At 34.4% G+C, this 21,921-nt stretch overlaps 1 long non-coding RNA gene across 1 annotated transcript; it reads left to right on the forward strand.

Annotated features, from left to right (window-relative positions):
- Nucleotides 1-420: 420 nt before the first annotated feature.
- Nucleotides 421-21,291, forward strand: LOC125753040 (uncharacterized). Its single transcript, XR_007403888.1, has 3 exons — nt 421-706; nt 1,967-2,073; nt 20,489-21,291. It is a non-coding gene; the product is annotated as an uncharacterized LOC125753040 (long non-coding RNA).
- The last annotated feature ends 630 nt before the right edge of the window (nt 21,292-21,921 follow it).

A 21,921-nucleotide genomic window follows, 5' to 3' on the forward strand; every position in this document is an offset into this window, starting at 1 on the left:
CATTCACCTACAGAAGGACATCTTGGTTGCCTTTAAGTTTTGACAATTTTCAGTAAACATCCACATGCAGGTTTTTGTATGGACAGCAATTTTCAGATCATTAGGGTAAATAACAAAGAGCACGGTTGCTGAATCCTATGGTAAGAGTAGGTTACCGTGCCCTGGCTCACTACCGCTGGTGGTAGAAGCGCTCCACTGCAAGAAATAATGGGAGCCACTATCCCAGTGAAAATCACCTGCTGGCTACGTAGTTCCTTCTTAAGGGCAGGCCAGCCTAAGGGTGGAATAATGTATTTATGCCTGTTAGTCCTTTGTTTGGGGGGCTAGACGTCCCTTTCCTGCTCTATCTCCTCACAAAGAGGAGACATCAATCTGGATTTCCCGCAGGAATTTAGGGCCTATCCAGCTTCTCTCTCTCTCTCAATTCAGGGTAGAACTTGGAATGATAGGAAAGGAAGCAGTTTTAATATTAGAAACGATTTATTAGAAAATTCTCGCCCTGAACTGGTGTAGCATGTGATATGGAAACTGCCATTAACTTTTTTTTGTTTGTTTGTTTGTTCTTTTCTTTTCAGCTTGGGAGAAATTTGCATGACATGAGCGTTGTTGAGATTGAGAGAACTCCACTTCCAGGCTGTTAATGACTCTCTGCCCCAAGTCCAGGCTCTGTGGGCTACAGAATGGGTTGCTGCAGTAGTCATACCAGGTCAGACACCATGGATTAGCACCACAGGGGGGAATATGAGGGCCACTCACAGTCAGTCTGGAATCTATTTGGGTGCAAACTTCCCCATGATTATCCACATCAGCAAACTATGGAGGGGCCCTGGTGATTCAAAAGGAACCAGAAAACAGAGACATGTCTCAATAGCGGTCTTGTGGTCACTTCCAGGCATATGAGGTTGAACCTTTTATTAATGTTCTCAGGCATGACAGTTAGGAATGGATGGACATTCCTTACTCTTCAGCATGCATGCACACGTGTGCATACACACACAGCAGCACAGTGCTGTTTCTACTTTTGTTAGAAACCGCCAAACTGTCTTCCAAAGTGTTTGTACCATTTTGCATTCCTACCAGCAATGAGTGAGAGTTCCTGTGGTTCTACAGCCTTACCAGTGTTTGGTGTTGTCAGTGTTCTGGATTTTGGCCATTCTAAAAGTTGTGTAGTAGTATCTTGTTATTGTTTTAATTTGCATTGCCCAAACAACAAATGATGTAGAATATCTTTCATGTCCTTATTTGCCATTCATGTATCTTTGATGAAGGGACCTTGGTTTGCCCTTTGACCTCACTTCCCTGATGAATCTATGAGGAGCTGTGTACTTTTCAGTTTGTTCAGCTTTTTACTTATTAGGATAGAATGGGAACTTCCAAGCTTCCTACACAATGATTGGAAAACAGAAGTTTGTGGTTTCTTTGTTTTAGTTTAAATTTTTATTCCTTTTAGAGTCTAGCCTTCTGCTTATCTATATTTAAAGTATAACCAAAGTAAACTTTCCACTGGTATAGGGACTGTCCATCCTATGAGGAAATGAATATACAATTCCAGAACTATTTTTAATTGGCAACACTATGCTAATTGTCTGGGCATGGGCCACATGCTTATCTGTGAACCAGGGTATAGTACTCTCTGGCCAGCTTGGGCCATGTGCCCAATGCTATTGTGGTGGATACAGACGAAATAGGACTACAGGCCATAGAGTGGTAAAAACAAAAGTCTGGGCTGACTAAACGTAATATCCCTACAGTTCTAATAAAAACATTAACGAAGAGTCCTTTACCAGGGTAAATATCAAACAGATATTTAAAAACTTTTAAAAATCATTGTTTTCATAAACAAAATTAATATAGCAGCAGAATAATGTGTACAAAATAAGAAAAAAGAAATACTGACATAGAAGAAGGATCTGTGATTTTGTCGTCTGACTCTAGATACTTAAATTAGCTGCTTTCATTTTCACAGAGGCTTTTTAATCTTTCCCAGTCCTAAGGAAATCTAAGAATGGAAATGGAATATAGAAGAACAAAACGAAATGAACACATTATGGTGATAGTACTGAAGTGCTTATGGTAAGCACATATACCCATGCATTCATCGATTTCCCTTTGAAGCTGTCTGCGCACCCTTCCATGTGCTATCAGCGTTGTTGACATCCTCATTCAATTTCCAGCAGCTGTTCTGTGCATGTGTAATAATTTCATGTCTTGGGGGGAAAGCTGGATCTTTTCAAGTCAAGGAATAATTATTATTTCAAGTAGCTCTCCTTTTTCAATGAGAATCCTTTGGGGGTCAGTCTAGCTTCTAGCCTCTCTGTGAATGAGAACATTGTGTTTATTGGTGCTGAAATTCTGTAAACTATAGAGAGGTTCAGATTCCATTCCTTCCTTCTTTCCTCACTTCTACCCTTCTATGTAAAACTCTTTCTTCTACACATTAATTGGAGTACATGGCAGTAAGATATTATGCATGATGTTAAAACTGCTTCTAATGTGATCTGCTTTTTTATCCTGTATAAGCTGAAAATGTGACTTTCAGGTAACACTGACCAATTTTTAAAGCTTATTTATTTCTTAAGAATATTTGTATTTTAAGACTATTATTCTTAAATATTTTCTGCATTGTCAAGATATTGGCTGAGTTTTTGGAAATTCTGAAGATTTTTTTCTTATGAATCCTACAGTTTTTATCAATAATAGGAAAGCTTATTTAAGGGTATTTCATAACCTTTTATATATATGAATGTAATTGTAAATGCAGCTACTTGAAAAATGAGATAAGCACTATAGCTTATGATTATTTCTTCATAAAGATGTCTAATTTCAGGAAAAGATATTTTTAACTCACAAATAGTAGTAATAGTCTTGGTAAACAAATATTATATGATTAAATGTTTTGAATTCTTTAAATGCATTGTTTTATTGGTATTAAAAAGTTCTTGGTAAATCCTTCCTGTCAGGTCAACTGAGAGACCTCTTCTACTAAGCTGTGAATACTCTGAAATCTCTGCCATGTATTTAAGGTTTTCTAAAATTATGAGACTGTCGTTAGTTAGTGGAGGGAATGTCAGGGAGAGAGAAGAGAAAAAGTTTTTCTGCCTATTGGTAGGATGTGTCAGAATTAATCAACAAATGGGATTAAAAAAAATTACACATGCTTCCTCCAAACCCAGCAACATGATTCTGATATCAAGGTCCTATGCCTTGAGAATCACTATCTCAATGAGCCACTTTTTTTTGCTGGAAATATGTATTTCAGTCTTCAAGTTGTTGAGATGATCAAAATTTTGAGAACCACTAAGCAAATCAGGAACATGTATTAAATCAAACTAAATCTTTAATGGTTAGTAAAAAAATATTCAGATAACTTTTTTTTTCTTTATTCACTACATATTTTCTTGTGTTATTGGGTAGTCTTTATTCAAACTTGTTATTCATCTTAAATTAACATTTTCAAAATAAATATCTAGGAATAAATTATCTTCCTTAGAATTTTAAACATTTTAAATTATTTTTTTAACTGAGTATGCCATACTTATAGAACAATTTGTGTGCTCAAAACTAGTCTCCATCTTAGATTATAAATTTCAGGAGTCTCAGGATTGTGTATGTTTTATGTTCCAACCTCAGCACTGTGTTTGGTATATTGTAGACAATGAATTTTTAAATGAAAGAAGACATTTATTGGTAAGGAGAGAACTTCACAATTTATTTTGGACTTTATTTACATTTTATGTACATTACAAAATAATCACTTGCTGTATAGAAATTCTGGGATCTTTATCAGGAGGAAAACTTAACCTAATTATAGTTTTTAAAACAGAACCCACCAGGAGATACCTATTAAATGGAAATAGTATGAAGATAATTCCCAAAGATCTTATTACACTAGGAACAAATAAAAGGCATATAAAATATCATTAAAATATATATTTAACCAATGATCTGTTACGATGAAAAGTATATTTTCCATAAATACCTACTACTTCATTGCAGAAACATTATTTTCCTCAAACTTAAGTTGTTTTTGTAGAAAAGTAAACATTAAAGCCATAATACTTATGTGGTAGAAGTAGCCTACTAATACTTTAAAATAGTCAAAGATCATTCTTACTTAAAATATTAGATAATATTTTGAACTTTTATTAAACTATTCTATTAAAACATTATCATGATTATCACAAATTGGTTTTTAGGGAAGATGACCAGAAGCCTGTTGCTAAGTCAAGGAAGAGCTGTTTCTGTCATCAGAGGGGCAGTAAACAAGCAATACAAAATTACAGTTGTATAAACAAGTTAAAGATTAATGGTTCCCACACTGTTTTCCTTTCATTGGCCCCTTTGGTAGGTCAAATGACCCGACCGTGTAGACCACCTACTCACAATCTCACCACACACCCAGACACTAGCTCTAAGTTTTCTTACTCCCTCCCTGCTCAACTTGGTTTTTATCATTTAATGTTACAGGAGAATGAAAAATAGAGGAGTCAGTTACTGAAATGAAGGAAAGAAAAAAGATCTAGCAGCCTCACAGGTGTTCTTTTGCAAGGTGTTAATCATGTACCTAACTTGTGTAAGGCTTCAAATTTAGTTCTAAAATCAGTGCTAGGAGACTGTAAAAACACTAACACTAATTGTACTGTTTCTCCAGATGCCATTTAATTTTTCTTTGCAAATCAATAACATTGATTTTTACCAATAAAATGATACAGTAGCAATTGATGTCTATGGTTTGGTATCTATGATACCTATGATTTGAGATTTCTCAGAAACTTAGAACTTCAAAAAGAGCACTGCTAAATGTAATCTATACTTTCAACCGCACCCGTCTCCTCATCTTTAGTGATGTGTTCTGAAAAGCCAACTGAATCTTTGACCTGAAAAATGACCGTTTTCTAAAATTATGTTCCGTATTTTCTAGATTCATTCTCTTCCCTTAAAATCTATCCTCTTTCCTTTTTTACAAAGGGAAGTTACTTACCTTTAGCTTTGATTTGTACTTCTCACACTGAAGTTTAAACATGAAATGAAACACTTTTTTACTTAAAGAACATGTGTTTAAAAGTTAAAAAATACCTTAGCACACTGCAATTATTTAATAATTGGAAAGTATTATATTTTATTATTTTATGAACTTTTATCACCTTGCTATACTGCTATAGCATTTTGCTCAGAACTCACAGATCTGTTCTTTATGGGAGGTATTTTAAAATACCTTCTTTCTCTGAAAAAAAGAAAAAATACCTTCTTTCTGTTATAGCTATTAGGTAATTTTACTAAGCAAGCATTTTTATTCATGTTTCCAAAATGCATTTTCCTCTTAAACGTAGAGAATTAGCAGCAATTTAGTTTATTTTACAAAGCTCTGTGAGTACTCTAAAAGGTCCCTTTCAAAGGGAGATAAAAACTAAAGGTGATAATGAGTCCATCCAGATGGAAAGAAGAGATACTAAAAGAAAAAAGAGTCATAAAACAAAAATATCTCTAGATCAAAAAGTATTTCCTGTTTCTAATCTTAGATTGTCATAGTTTATAGATCATTTTCCCCAAGAACATCTTTTATCTGTTATCTTTCTAACTTACATTTTGAAAAAAAAAGAAGTCTGATTCTATCCATTACAAAAATCAAATAGTTTGTAGTACTTCTCCTGCTTTTAGTAGATTTACAAATATCGAACAATTTTTGCTTTGTACCACACAGAAACTGTGTTTTTTTTTAAGAATCTTGGAAGTGTTTACAAAATGCCATATGACAAATAGGAACAAAAACATGCTAATAGAGAAATAGTCCAAATCACCAATTTGGGATGTCACAGGAGTATATTCTCTTTGTAGAGGAATCTGACAAACATTCCCCCAGAGGCATAAATGGGCAGAAAAGTGGATGCTACACAAAGAAAAATGAAGTTAACTGGAAGCAGAGTAAAGTGAAGCAAGCCAAGTTAAGCCATTAAGTCAAGAAGAGTATTAGTATAAATATATGTAATATTGAATACCAAAAGGAGAACATTTATTTAAAAATAATACAAATGTTTAAAATTAATTTTTCATAGTATCCAATATTTCAGTATTTGCAAAAGGAGAAACATCAACAATTATATAAGGGAATGAATTATTCAAAATCTTGAAATTATGAACTTAATTCCATTATTAAAAAAAGCTCAAAAGCTAGTTTAGTGGGAAGAGGGACAGAATCGTACTTTAGGTCTTCTTATTTACACATCTTTACTAATATGTAGATTCTTTCTTTTTTTTTTTTTTTTAAAGATTTTATTTATTTATTCCTGAGAGACACAGAGAGAGAGAGAGAGGCAGAGACACAGCCACAGGGAGAAGCAGGTTCCATGCAGGACCATGATGCGGGACTCGATCCGGGACTCCAGGATCACCACCTGGGCTGAAGGCTGACACTAAACTGGGAGCCATCCAGGGATCCCCTGTAGATTATTATTTCTATGAATATTTATTTCAATAGATGTATACATATTATTTTTCCCTATTAGCTAAAAAGTTAATATGGAGACATATGAATGTAGGCCACTACATTAAAAATCAGGTATTACATCCAAAAGATGAAAAAATAAATATAATAAATTGGGGGGCAGAAGTTACCTATTATAATTTTAAATTAAATTAAATCTTCTGTATAAGCTATACTTAATTACAGAACTATATCACTTATCCATAATTAATAAAACTCATATCAATAAAAGAAAAGTTAGAGCACATCAGAAACATTTAAAAACTTTTAAAAATCACTATCTAAGGAAAACAACTCATAAAAATATGAACTATTTTTTCTAGTTTCTGTTTATGCAGTTTATCGTTATTCTTGTTTTTGGTTTTGTTATGTCATCATTGTTTGCTTTTATATACTTGTAATCATGTAACTAGTCTTTCCTTTTTCACTAAAACATCTATCATAAATATTTTTCATATTAGTATGAATGACCACAGAACCGCTTTTAATGATAACATAACCATGTGAATATAGCATATTATACTTATTCTCCTATTAATAAATACGCTTTTGCTTCTTATGTTTTTTTATTTATTTTTATTTATTTATGATAGTCACACAGAGAGAGAGAGAGAGAGAGAGAGAGAGAGAGGCAGAGACATAGGCAGAGGGAGAAGCAGACCCCATGCACTGGGAGCCCGACGTGGGATTCAATCCCGGGTCTCCAGGATCGCGCCCTGGGCCAAAGGTAGGCCCCAAACCGCTGCACCACCCAGGGATCCCCACTTTTGCTTCTTAATATTCATGTAAGATTTTAGTTTGGTATGACTCCACGATCAGCTTAAAATAGAAGGCTATGGGGCACCTGGGTGGCTCAGTGGCTGAGCATCTGTCTTTGGCTCAAGTCGTGATCCCAGGGTCCTGGGATCGAGTCCCACATCAGGCTCCCTGGAGGGAAGCCTGCTTTTCCCTTTGCCAATGTCTCTGCCTCTCTGTGTGTGTGTCTCTTGTGAGTAAATACATAAAATCCTTAAAAAAAAAGAAGGATATAATTAAATAAGTTCTAAGTCACATATTATGCAGATTATTCTAGATGCTATTTTGAGAAGAAACAATAAGAATGAAATCTGTTAGGTTGCTAACTGCAAACATCCAAGAGAGAAATGATGGCACAGACTAGATTGACCACAGCAAAAGGTTGAGAAGTGATCATTTATGAAATAAATATTGATGGTATAGCCAATTACTTTTGCAGATGGATTCGATCAAGTGTAAGAGAAATAGAGAAATCAAAAATGACTCCACAGTTTGAGCAAATGGAGAGAAGATGCCATCCACTGAGATGCACACCATGTGAAAGCTGAATTTTCCAGGGAGGTGTGGATTGGAGTGGGTTGGTGTAGGTGCAGTGGTAAGGTCAGAAGTTCAGTTCAAAAAATATCAATTTAACATCCAAGAGAATATTTAAAGTAAGGCTTGAATATGTGAATCTGAAATTCAGGAAACATGTGTGGACTAGAAATATAACCACTGGAGAACCACTGGAATATAAATGGCTTGTAAAATTCTGAGATCATCCAAGAAGAAAGACTAGATAGGGCTGAGTTCTAAAGACTGTGCTTGGCGCCTCCAGCAATATAAGTTGGGGCAGGACAAGAGAACCAGGTGGAGGCCTCAGCGAATGGAGAAAATTCAAGAGTATAATGCCTGGCAATTAATAAGCAAATGTACAGGGGCACCAACATGGCTCAGTCTGTTAAGCGACTGACTCTTGATTTCAGCTTAGGCCATGATCTCAGAGTTGTGAGATCGAGCCAGCCTGTGCTTCCCTCCTTCCCGCTCTCCCTCTGCCTGACCTCCCACCCTGGACCCCTGTGCCCATACACATGCACACTCTTTCTCTCTCTCAAATACATAAATTAATATTTAAAAACCCACAAATATACCAAAACCCCCCATAAAGTATACTAAAAATAAAGAGTGATCAATTTAATCAAATGCTCTATATAAATCAAAGCAAGGTAAAAGCTGAGAGCCAACTGTTGAATCCAGCAACATGGTAGACATTTAAAATATTGTCACTTATCGATTATAAAGTTAATCATGCTCGATAAAGACAAGTAGAAGACAGTAGAACAATTTTTAAAGGGGCAAAAAAATTCATCTTTGGGTGGCCCTGCCACCAAAAGAAAGGGAGAAGCCCACAGGCAACTCTTTGCAAGGATATTACTGAATGGGAAGAGAAAGGATGCAGAAGTTTGGGCCAATTGTTACAAACAGTAATTTTCAGTTTGTTTCTCTTAAGACCGTGGAAACAATAGCATGTTGCTATGCAGATGAGAATGATTAGAGGGAAAGTTGATGATTTAGGAGAGAAAGTGGAGCAGCAATGAAGCGATGGATGTAGTGGAGTAGGTTAGAGCAGGAGGCATCGACTTCAAGCAGGAGCATGGAGAATTCACCTTTGTTGATGGCAAAAAACAGAGAATAGCTAAAAGGAAGATAAATGTGTTGTTGAGAGCTGGCGGGAGTTCATTTCTGGTTGCTTTTATGTTCTCACTGAAATACTCATCAAAATCATCAGCTAAAAGTGAGGCTAGGGAAAGAGTTGTTTGGGGTTTGAGAATTGCGGCCCCAATTTGAAATTAGTACAGCCCGCCTAGTTGAGAGATTTCATCCTGCTTTTTTCTGTTACCCACATTATTTATATTTTCACAAATGAATGGTGCCATGTGTCTTTTCATTATTGTTTTTCAAAAAAAAAAAATGAGTGTTAAAATGGATCTCCTTCACCTACTCTCTCATGGGCTTGATTCTCTGAACTGATTTTGTAATGCTGATAGCATATATATATGTATATATATATATACAATTTTCATATATATATTTATGAGCTATATAACTGAGATATATAACCATATATATGGTTAACAATCAGAAGAGCATTTAATTCCTTCGAAGTTTGTAAGGCAAGGTAGGAGTTGGGGAGATTCCTAGAAAATATACAGAAATGGAATCCTGCCAAGTGTCTTAATTTACTCCCTAATTCATTGTTTCTATGTGTGTGTATGAGAAGGATACAAGTCACAAGAGTATGACACTCATACATAACTGAATGCTTTCTTTGGGACAAAGTTTCAATCTATTCATCTATATGATTTTACAAAGCAGAATCATTCTAGAACTCAATGAATTCCTACTTCGGTTGGAAGTATACTGACCTCTGGAGTAGAGGTGAGGCATAATATTTCTCTAGTGGGAAACAAGATTAAGGTAGTCTTCATTTTAGTCTTACAAGGCTCCTTCAAAGCATATGATATTAAGTAGAAATTCAGTTCATGGAGCATGGGGACAAGCGGTCGTTTGATACGCATTCATCGATTTGCTCTTAACTTTCACAAAAATTAAATTTAGAAGTTACAATTTTCCTCCTTTAATTTAAAATACTGGGGTAGTTTGAGCAAAATATGGTCACAACTTACATTTTGTGCCAAGTGTTAATATTTATTTTATCCAAGGGAGTTTTCTTAGCCAATATTAAAGAGCACATATGGTTCTTTTCTGTGGAAAATACTTAATATATGTTTTTAGAAATTTGAAAATAATAACAATAAAAGTAATCTATCAATCGTGTGTTTCCATGTGCTCAGACACACACACAAAAACAAAACACAAAGTTTTATTTTCTTAGATTTTATCCAGCAGTTATAAAACACCATATTTCATTTAATTTTGGAATTATTTGTTCTACTATTTTGATTCATTAGTTTTCTTAGTTGTTTTGATCTTCTTACCTCATTTACCTCATTTCTTTATTCAAAAAAGTAATAATAAGTAATTTTAAGTTACCAAGATAAGCTAAGTCATAACCACTGTTTTTAGTACTTAATTTATTAAATATATAAAACACATTTACTCATTATAAATAGGTTGCAAATAGTGTATATATACAAAATCAAGTATTTCAAGTTATCAAAGGTAAACTTTAATAAAAGACAAATTAGAATTACAAAATTTTTTACAGCACATTTTGCCATTGTTTTGTTTAACTTTCATTTTCAAACATGCCATTTTGTTTATCTCCAGATGTGCAGAGCTGTGAAGACCATATTGAGTGGTATCATCATTTTTATTCCAGTTTCACTTCATCAAATTTCATAGATAACAATGGAAAGAAAGAGAATTCAACTCAGAGGGACAAGACCTTAAAAGATTGAGTATAATAATTTAGATTAAATATAATGGGAGCATCTTCAAAGAAATACATTCTATGCATAATAAAATATGAAATAGTTATGACCTTCCAAAGTCCTCTGGATAAGAGATTCCCCCATGCATCTTAGAAACTTACCTCCTTTATTTGAATGGCACCAGAAATTCCACGAATTTTTTTAGAATCTAAAACATATTTCTTTGTAATGAATGAGTATTTCTATCTATTGAGTCAGTGCATTGCTTCAAGAGCTTAAATGTAAGAGGGCTTAAGTGTTTAAGGAAAACACATGTAAATAAATTTTAAATATATGCACTTTGGGAAAAAGTTTATAGCGAGTAATAATGGCAGAAAGTAGTTTAGGAATAAATGCGATACTCAATCATGCATAACAGATTGTAAAATTCTCTTAGCAAGACTCTATGCCTCATTCTGCTTACCATATCCTGGATGCTTTTTTGATCACTTCTTTCCATATAAGATCGTACTGGGACAAATGCTGGAATCCATAGAGGCAGCCTAAAATGGATTAGGAAAGGAAAAAAAAAGGAGAAGAAAGAGAAAAGAAGAAAAGAAAGGAAGCTCATACACTACAGTAATAAATGTACATTGGTGACTAATCAGATAAACACTAAAAAATATCACATTTTCATTTCTATAATTTAATTAAAAATATTATAAAATCTTAAATTCTTCATTTTCACAAGCAATATAAGTATTGTTATTTGATCTTTACTCTCACAAGATCTATAAGGAAACATTATTTTCACAGAGTGTCTGAATATGTGTTCTTCCTTTTTTGGTGAAAAATAATACATTAACTGCTAGAAATAAATAGAAACAGAAAATATTGTGAATGAGTTCACATAGCATTGAACATTGAATTCTTAGACATTTTGATTTGATATCCTAGATATAAATTTAAATAGAAAAAATATCAGTAGTTTAGTATATGTAATAGAAACTATTTGAAAAAAAAAAGTTAAAGGATTGTTATACTGTGCATTTTCATGACATGACCTTCTCCCTAGTTAGCTCAGATACATCTCCTTGAGAATAATTAAAATGTTGCAGTGAGAGTGTAAAAGGAAAACAAAAATCAATACTCAGACTATATTGCAAATATGAATTTTTGAGAAGATACCAGGTTTGAGAGTGAAGCATTGCTGAGGAAGAAATTAGTTTTTAATTTTTTTACCACCCATTTTACCAATCAAGATTCAAGCGCTGTGAACCAGGCAATGGCAGGAAGTCTTAGGTTGACAGGAAGAAATCAGCAGACTCTCTGAATCCTGGTTGTTACAGGGAAAGTACCAGGCAAGGAATCTGTCAGGTAGATGTGCTAATTTCACTTCTCTGCGTTTGGCCTGCAGGAGTGAATGTGTCAATTAGTTTGATTAGAAAGCTGAAGACAAGGAACTCTTGTCCAATTCTCCATTTGGGACACTTGGAAAGGACTCCTCTCCTCTATGGAAAGGACCCTGTGCCACCTTAAGGGACAGCATTACAGTTATGGGAATGGGGAAAAAGCCACAGAGAAATAAATTATGGGATTAGCTTCCAAGTTCATCTTGGTCCCTATGTGGCAAGAAAGAACATTCCATGGTGGATGGAGTGCCTGGAGCAAGGATCCATATGGAAGAATGGAAGAATGGAAGTCTGCAAGACAGTAAGGGCTAGGTAACTGGGAGCCATTGGTGAAGCAGAAAAAATTTCATTTTGTGTTCATCAACCTCAGATATCAGGAAAAAAAATGCCAGGAGCAGAATATCCAAAGTAAGGACCAGGCCAACCAAATACTGTGGCAGACACAGAACACACACCCTACACCCTACAGGGGACTGAAATCCAGTATCTGATGGATGAATCCAAAGACTCTCCTTTTTTTCCTTGTATATATCTAAAGATTCCAAATTGGACCCATCCCTGAACTCAATACCATCCTTGAAAATATCAAGTGCATGGAGAGAATGGAAATAACAGTCAGGATTTCAGTTTCTAAGGACTGAGGATTTTCTTAGAGGACTGTTAAAATTATTGGATTGGAATAAATTTTAAACCAAATTGAACTAACAGTAGCCTTTTATTTCCAACTAATCATAAAAGAAGTCAGAACTATTATAGATTAAACAAAATAAAGAAACATTTTTGTTGTTCTTCTGGGCATCAACAGTGGCATCTCTGTGACACAAATAGCAAACAGCATAAAAAAGTATCAACATTGCAAACATTAAAGATTGCTAAAATACTCTAGGGGAATCAGAAAGGAGAACTAGAGAGTAACAATCATCAAGTTTCTTGGCTAAACTAAGCACTGTTTTAAGTATTTTGAATACAAACTTTTTTTTTTTTTTTAGATTTTCTTTACCCATTTACCATTTTACAACTGAGGCTGAAAAAGTATAAGTAAAGTACTTGGTCTCAAATTTCAAAATATTGACCCTAATATTCTTTTTACAAACTGTTCTGCTAAGAGATGAAATGGTACCAATCATTAATTTTATTTATATTCGTATTTTAATTGCTATATTTATATTGTTATTTAAATATCTGTACTTGTATTGTTCAAGGTAAGGGTTTAGTTATTTGTAGAATATTTTTCTGTAATAAAATATGGTTGGAATCAGGTATTTCTGCCTATTATTTGATTCAAAATAAGTAGATGAGTATAGGCATGAGAAGTTGAGATTATAATTTGTGAGGAAAAGAGAGTTGTAATTACTTTAAACCTACAGGACTATAAAACTGACTTTTATAAAAATTTTATAAAAGTAAAAAACACATTTATCTCTCCCCCCAGATTATAAGATAACTATATTGGACATTGGAGAAATGAACTGAATTTATTTGGGAGAGCTTCAATTCCCTACAGTATTAGGAAAATAATACAATAAAAACATCAAATTTGCAATAGTATAAATTCAATACGCAGGGTGCATGATGAGAATGAAAATAATTCCCATTAATAGATTCTACATTAGTGGGGCTTCTGGGTGGCTCAGTCACGATCTCAGGGTGATGGGATTGGGCCACTTTGTGCCCTGCACTCAGAGTCTGCAGAGTCTGCTTGTCCCTCTCCCTCTGCTTCTCCTCCTAGTCTTTCTCTTTTGCTCTCTCTCTGCTATAAATAAATAAATAAAAAAACAAACAAATAAATAAAATCTTTAAAAATGATTCTACATTAATAAATTCTAATAAAATTAATAAAAGGTCTATTAAGATTGATCTTAATAGGAGATTTAAGACCTCACAAAACAGCTTGCAATATACTCTTAATTCAAAGAGTCCTATCTCATCACTAGAAAGTTTCCTTAAGGGGCCATGCTAGGGCATCCCAAAGTTATCTGTTACATATGCACATACATAGTTTCAAAATAGTAGGAACCAATAAAAGCATTCTATTATAATCATAATTATGAGTATAGCTAGCATATATAGGTTTAGGAGCAAACACAAATTATTCATTGAGTATTTAACTAAGTTTATGGAAATAGCAGTACCCAGGCAAATTTTAAATAGGTTAAAATGGATTCAGAGTGAAATGGACATAGGTCAATGTTTTTCTGGGAAAAGTAAATCATTTTGGTTAAACGAGTGTCTCCTGTAGATTTCCTATTAGTTTTTATTGTATTCAGTGGATATATTAAGCTACTGTTATTGATAACTTTCAAATCTCAAAGGTAAGGTACAAGCTGAATTATTTTAGAGTATGTAAAATTTGTCTTATAAAAAGTTAATAGAAGACAGTGTTGAGATTTCTCAGAGTTAGGGCTTTTGGAAGTTAAGCCAACTGAAAACAAAATTGAAATGTATTATGAAAACTATTATTTTTTTAGTAGAGTGGGTATTCAATAGCATAGCTGGAATAAACAAGATAATATTGGGGGAAAAAAACCTAGTAGCTGTGCTAGAAAAGTAACTTGCAGTTAGTTCAAAAAGATTATTTTCCAACATCAAGTATATTTACTTTTTAATTCTTTTGTAAAAGTAAAGAGACCTGATTCCATGTGAAAGAGATTAGGTAGGAAAATATTGTTCCTACTCTAATTTGAACTCTAACGTAAGTAAAAAGTAAAGTGTATACATTTTTATTGAGGCTTTGGAAACTGAGTTCAAGTTCTGATTTAGTCAGGGCTTGGGGTAACCTGGAGTAAACAACTTAACCTTTCTGTGTGTCAAGGTCAACAAAACAAAAGTGTTGAATTAGGTTATCACCAAAGTTGCTCCCAACGTTAAATGTCTCTGACTCTGAGACTTCCAAAAGTCTGGAAAATAATATAAAAATTCAGCTAAATTATTTACCAGTGAAAGCAGTTATATAAGATAAAGGATTTCACTAAAGAAGATTTCTAAATCTTCTGTCATTTGCTTATGGCAGGGCGTGTGCATTAATGGTGACCCAGCAAAATTTAATTTAATCCTCTCAGACAAACATGGGAAACAAAGTGCCAAATAATTTCCCCATCTCATTTACTGAAATTTCATCCAGATGTACAGTTTCATCCAGATGTACAGCACAGACAGTTCAACTCTGGCTGTGCAGAGAGCAGTTCGTGATGAGAATGGCATAGGCCCTATGGCCCAACCCTTCACATGACAGCCTGGCATAGCGTGAATGTTGTCTTACCCTTTACTGTAGTCATACTCACAATAATACTTAAATGGAAAGGAATCTGAAACTGTCTCTTTCTCTTACACACACATACACATACACACAGCTTCGCTTCCAATGATTTGAACTCTTCTGCAATATTTAGAGCCATTTCAGCAAAAAAAAATATGAATCATCCCATTTACCATCATTAGAAATTAGATAAATATCACTCATATAAATACCAAAAAGTAGAATTAAAGACATTTGTGTTCATTATTATTACATCAAACAAGCCATAATGATTTGATTCTCTGAGAAATTGTTCAGTAATTTATTGAGAATTTACTGTAGTCGATAGCCTGTTAGAGGCTGAGACAAAGAATTACTAATATTTACTACCCTGTTATGAGTATATTAAAGTGAAATTGGATTTAAAAAAGAATTAAAGTGGCAATTATAAATTAAAAACTGAGAACCAAGAGTGTAGCATATTTGGATTCTACTGCCTTGATTGATAATAAAGCACCAGAAATTTTACCACCCTTGCTTTATACAATTAGCACAAATGTTAACACAGTGAAATAAGTAATTTATGTCATAGAATTATTTTTATTTTTTTAAAGATTTTATTTATTTATTCATGAGAGATGGAGAGAGAGAGAGAGAGAGAGAGAGAGAGAGAGGCAGAGACACAGACAGAGGGAGAAGCAGGCTCCATGCAGGGAGCCTGATGTGGGACTCGATCCTGGGACGCCAGGATCACACCATGGACCAAAGGCAGGCACCAAACCGCTGAGCCATCCCATATGCCATAGAATTATTATGAAAATATTTTTTATCTCATCAAACCCACTGAAGGGATATGGGGACTCCTACCCCAAGATATCTACCATCTGTATATTCAGAATGATTGCCAAGGAGGAAGGACATGCCTCTAAATTGGATCAACCACAGGATTCTATGTTAAATCAGTAAACAAATAAAGGGACTCATTGATATTTTAATAGTAATTATCAATCACAGAGGTGTGATGCTGGAAGAGGTCATCAGAATATGTGACCACTGGTTGACCTACAACCTGGACACCAGCAACCAAAGACTCCTCACCTTTTCCTCTGTCTTTGGAGTATACATTCTGCTTACCATTTCCACAGTGGGAGCTGTTCCAAGGATATAGCCTTGAAAGAGTAAGGTACTGTTGAGACAAGCTAGATGGTATATGTGACTAATTAGGCTCCTATATAAATTTTTAATTTAGGCTCCTATATAAATTTTAATTCATCTTGTGGCCTTTCAAGATAAGCCTTGTAAGTACATTTTCTCACTTATTAAAATTTAGTAATTCTATTAATTTAATTGTTTATTTCATTTTATAGAAGTTTTGCATCTGAACTTGAGCACACATCTATTTAATATTTTTCATGATGAAATGGAAAGTTCACATAAGCACTTTTGCACATTGAAGTATGATGGTTTTCTTGAGGAAAAGCACTTGCACAGTTGAGTTGTGAACTGAACAATTCCTTTTTTAAAAGGAATGCCATTTTTACTTCAGAGTATAGCAGAAAACAATGGCTACTGAGATTTGCATATTTGGCAGACATTTTCTCAGAAATGAATGAAGTAGGCCTCTAATGTTTAAGAAAACAACTGGCAACCAATGGCAAAACTCAAGCTTTTAAGTGAAAATTCAATGTTTTAGAAGATTCCCATCTGATATCATAAGCTTGACAGTGTCCCAATATTTCAAGACTTGTCTGATGAGTTTGGTAGCAATAGTAATAAACATGATACTGAATAGTAAAATACATAAAGTACTACCCTGGTACTGAATAGAACATATGTAAAAATCTAAAGATCTCCTTAAATTGGTGAATCAGTGTTTTGTGTCTATTACATATTTATTTCATATATAACTATGAATCTATTTTGTACATTAGTTTTATTTTGCATTTTTAAATAACGTTAAAAATTGAAAGAGGTTTTTACAATGGAAAATACATTAAATAATCTGAGTATAATTGTGGACTTGACAATAAGCTGGAGATTCAAAGATTATTTGAAACCTGTCAATAGGGATGCCTGGGTGGCTCAGTGGTTGAGGATCTGCCTTTGGCTCAGGGCGTGATCCTGGAGTCCCGGAATCGAGTCCCACATTGGGCTTCATGCATGGAGCTTGCTTCTCCCTCTGCCTGTGCCTGTGCCTCTCTCTCTCTCTTTCTCTCCCTCTGTCTCTTGTTCTCTTAAAAAAAAAAAAAGAAAGAAGAAAGAAAAGAAAGAAAGAAAGAAAGAAAGAAAGAAAGAAAGAAAGAAAGAAAGAAAGAAAGAAAGAGAAAGAAAGAAAAGAAGCCTGTCAATATGTGTCAGAATTCGAGTTGGATTTTATCCCATGGAAGTTTAAAAACTACAATTTTAGAAACCCAGTACAGGAAGGGACCCAAGGGGCTTTTTGGTTCTCTTCTCTCACTTTATGACTGAGGAGTCTAAGGACGTTTGAATAACTCATTTGAGATTACACAATTGGTAGCAGAGTGATGACTAGAAAGTAGTATTCTGACATCGACCCAAAGCTAATTCATTTCCAGTCCAGCATCTGCCTTCCTAGAAGTTATTCACTGCTCCATGCTTCCCACTACATTCAAGCACCCCAAATACTTCTTTTTTAGATTTCCATACCTTTTCACCATGAGTCTGTGGGTCAAACATCAGCTCAGCATTGATAGTGTTGCCATCTTTAGGCAGGAGGGTTATCCAACTAACTATTTGTATTAGAATGTGGTGCTATTTTGTTACTTTTTAAAAGAACAGAATTAAAAAAAAAAAAAAGACCAAGTACTACAACTAGTAATTAAAATCATTGGCCCAGAAAATTAGTTCATTTGAAGTAAAGTCAAGAGTTTCTTGCAATTTTCGATATATAGCATCAGAGTGTTCACTCTGTTCAAAAAGTATTCAATGAATTCTTGTGTATTTGAATTGAACAGAAGTGAATTAAAATGAATTGAATTGAGAAGTGAGCTACCCACACTGGAAATTGTGGTAACTCCATGAGGCCGTTAGGAGGCAATGCAATTCGGAACATTAATTTCTATGAAACCACAAATGATGACTTTTTTCCAGCCTTGATTTCCATTTTAGTGTTGAAATTCAAACCCATGTTGTACTTAACATTCCAGAAGATGAGAATATATCATTATCAATTTTTTTCCTTCACTAGGTTAGGTAAGAAGATAATGTACTCTTTATTTTGAATGAAAATATTCATGGCTGAGACTACAGTAGGTTTATTGTGGGAGGAGGGTGAGGGTGAGGGAAGTGAATAGTTTGGGAAAGACCTTGAGAATGTCCTTGCCATCCAAGAAAGATAACTATCTTCCTTTTTACAGTATTCTCCAGAAATGGGAAAAGCCTACCATGGTCGGAATTCCCTATAAACAAAGAAACAAACAAAATCCTGCCTGCTGTTGATCTTGAAATGTTATATACAACGCAGATGGTGGTAATGAAAGATGCAGTTGAATGCTTCTCTATTATTGAAAAGTTTTAAACTGTTTAATTGCTGTACTATTTCATTTCATCCCCTTCTGTCATTTTAATAATATTTCTAAGAGAAACAAAGAAATGTCTATAATAAATTATTGCAGGAGTATACTAAGTTTTCTCAAGCACAAATCTGATGAGAATGGAACTTTAATGATTCTGACTCTGTCTATTCAGTCGTAGATGGAACCATTAGATCAACAAAGCCAGCTGTTTTTAAGTTCCATTAGGAGCCAGTATTAAAATAAAAGTAAATATTAAGTCTGAACTTACTTCTATTTTACAAATATTGTCATTGATTTTTAAAAATACTTTGCCTGATTTATCTTTTCAATTTCAACTTCTTCAACTTGATTGTAAAATCTTTTTTCTTCTCATTTTGTGTGTCAAATAGAACGTGTTTCTCCCCGGAAATAAGATTCTTTGAGCTACCCTCATGACTTCAGCCACCACATCTTCCTTTCGAGGACTCCAAAATATCCTAAAGAAGTGTTGGGGTAGCATCACTACCAATTGTGACATGAATAAAATTAACTTATGTCACCATGTAGATCATTATATCCTGAATTAAGGTTAGATTTCGAGAGACATTATGAATTTAAGGAACTCATTGGGGCTTATGTCAAAACCACTTTATAATAAAATCTTTATTTTTCCACCAGAGAAACTGTATACTTTTTTTTAGTGCTTAACTCACAGCTGCACTTAGACAATACCAAATTGCTCAACCACGAATGACTAATTTTATCATAATATCCTCGATTCAGGGTGTCTGGGTGGCTCAGTGGTTGAGCATCTGCCTTCTGCTCAGGGCTTCATCCCAGGGTCCTGGGATCGAGTCCCACATTGGGCTCCCTGAAGGGAGCCTGCTTCTCCCTCTGCCTATGTCTCTGCCTCTCTGTGAGTCTCTCATAAATAAATAAATAAAACCTTTAAAATAAAAAAAAAAAAAAAAGAAGTGTTGGGGTAGGACCACAGAGATATTTTCTACAAATTGACTCAAGTATTTTATGAAAGTTCTATATGAAATCTTGCTACTTGAGTAGGCTCCTCAGAATTTGATATGGTCCAAAATAGTTGGGTGGATGGAGATTTATACTCCTATCAGATAAAATTGAGAAACCAGAAAAGGTTGGATAAACTTTCTCAAAAGTCAGCTTATATTTAACAACAATGCAGAGAATGGGGAAGGTGTACATGTTGAGAACTTACTATTGCCACATAGTTCACACATATTAACACATATGAAGTGAGCATTAACACAATTTCATTTTAAAATTCTACTCTTGGGAAAGTTAAGTAATATCTTCAAAGTCTCCCTGTCATTAATCAACAAAGTGAATATTCAAATGATTTTTTATCTTCTATTCATAGTCTGTATTGTTTTCTCTACTCATTTCTCAGTTGTTCTTATAGCCTCGAAAGATTCTCTTATTGGATTTGGTAACTACCTGTTCAGCAGCAGTAGTGGAGTCCCTACTAACCCTAACCCTAACCCTAACCCTAGTCTAAATTTCACTTTCTTTGGTCAAGATGCATTTTTCTCTACCTCTTTACATGTGGGAAAACACACAGAGAGAGACCCATTAAAAATAACATGGGAGCATATTGGAATCATAATTATTCCAGCACTGCATCAGAATTCGACTGACTAAATAATGAAATTATTCTATATTTTCAGGTGGAAAGAGGATGGAAAATAGTGCTCCACCATGCAGATGTTCTAATCTCGATGACCCAGAGTAAGGAAGACCAGCAATTGCCTGAAGATAACCAAATGCCACACAGCTTTTGAGAGAGAATTGTCAGCTTCTCTATCACTTGAAGATAAGACATGGGATTATAAGATTTATCATGAAGAGATATTTTTACAAGTAGTTTTTTAATGAAGCTCTATTTTTCAATCCATTCTTCTCTTCTTCTTCAGAAAGAAAGACAAAAAACAAACATTTCCTAGCCATACTAGTAAGATCATCATAGCTAGTAAATTTTCTGAGAAGTAGAGAATATATATAAATAAAACTTTAAATATATATGAAACATATTTTATAAATACACTAAATTCTCTATCATCTACCTATTTCTCATAGGAATTCAGAATAGAGAGCAAGGCAATATCAGCAAAGGTATTACTTAAATAAAAGAAATTGTTTAGAAGTCATGCTTCTGTCCTGACTATAGGGGGAGTATATTTCTAGCTAGTTGATCATTTTTTTCAAATTCCACTGGAGATGATGGATTCAGTGTGCCTAATAAGGAATCTCCTTACTCAAAGCGATTGTAACGTCACAGCCATTCCATTGTTTCTGGGCAATGTCTATTTTAACTCAGCACATTTTAAAATCAGCAATTATTGCAAAGGAAATCAGTATTGTTCATGACAGTCCCACCATTCTTCTCTGAAACAACAGAGACTTTATTAAAAACGAAATTGTATATGGCTATTTTTTTGAGGTTTTTTTTTTTTTTTTTTTTTTTTTTATTACCAGTAAAAGAACAAAACATCAGACAAGACTATTGTCTGATCCATCTGGTGCTATGTTTCCTCCACACAAGCCTTGTATAACACACACAATATTTCAACTGCAAATGTTGTTTAGCTTTTAAAACAATTGCCTATCAAAGCATCCAGGTCCCATTGATAATGGAGCAAAGCCTTTCCTGCAATTGTGAGCCAGGAAATGCTGGCCCCCTTGGCAAGTCTCATATGTCCTGTTGCTTGTAATCTCCCTCCCTCCTTGCTGGAATGTGTTATTTTTAAGCAGCTAGACTAACAGGAAGAGAAAGTTGTTACTTCTTTTCATGGGATGGAGCAAGCAGGGGAAGGCAACTGTGCTTTAAGAATCGGGCTGATAAAATTTTAAAACCACTTACCAGGTACCAAGCTACCGCTGTGAGGGAAATCTCCAGTTCCAAGCCTTGTTGTGGATGGAGGGTAAGTTCTCCATTCCATTGCCCCGATACATTTTGCAGGCTTCTGAGAACTGAAAAATAAAGACCCAAACTTTACTGGAGGTGCATAGAACTCCATTGTTCTGTACTTGCATGGATGAAAGAATGTGTTTCATTTTGCTAAGAACTGCCCTGAAAATAAATCACTTTAAAGAGAACCGC

The sequence above is a fragment of the Canis lupus genome, chromosome 19 (assembly GCF_003254725.2).
Source record: "Canis lupus dingo isolate Sandy chromosome 19, ASM325472v2, whole genome shotgun sequence".
In the NCBI taxonomy this organism is placed as follows: domain Eukaryota; kingdom Metazoa; phylum Chordata; class Mammalia; order Carnivora; family Canidae; genus Canis; species Canis lupus.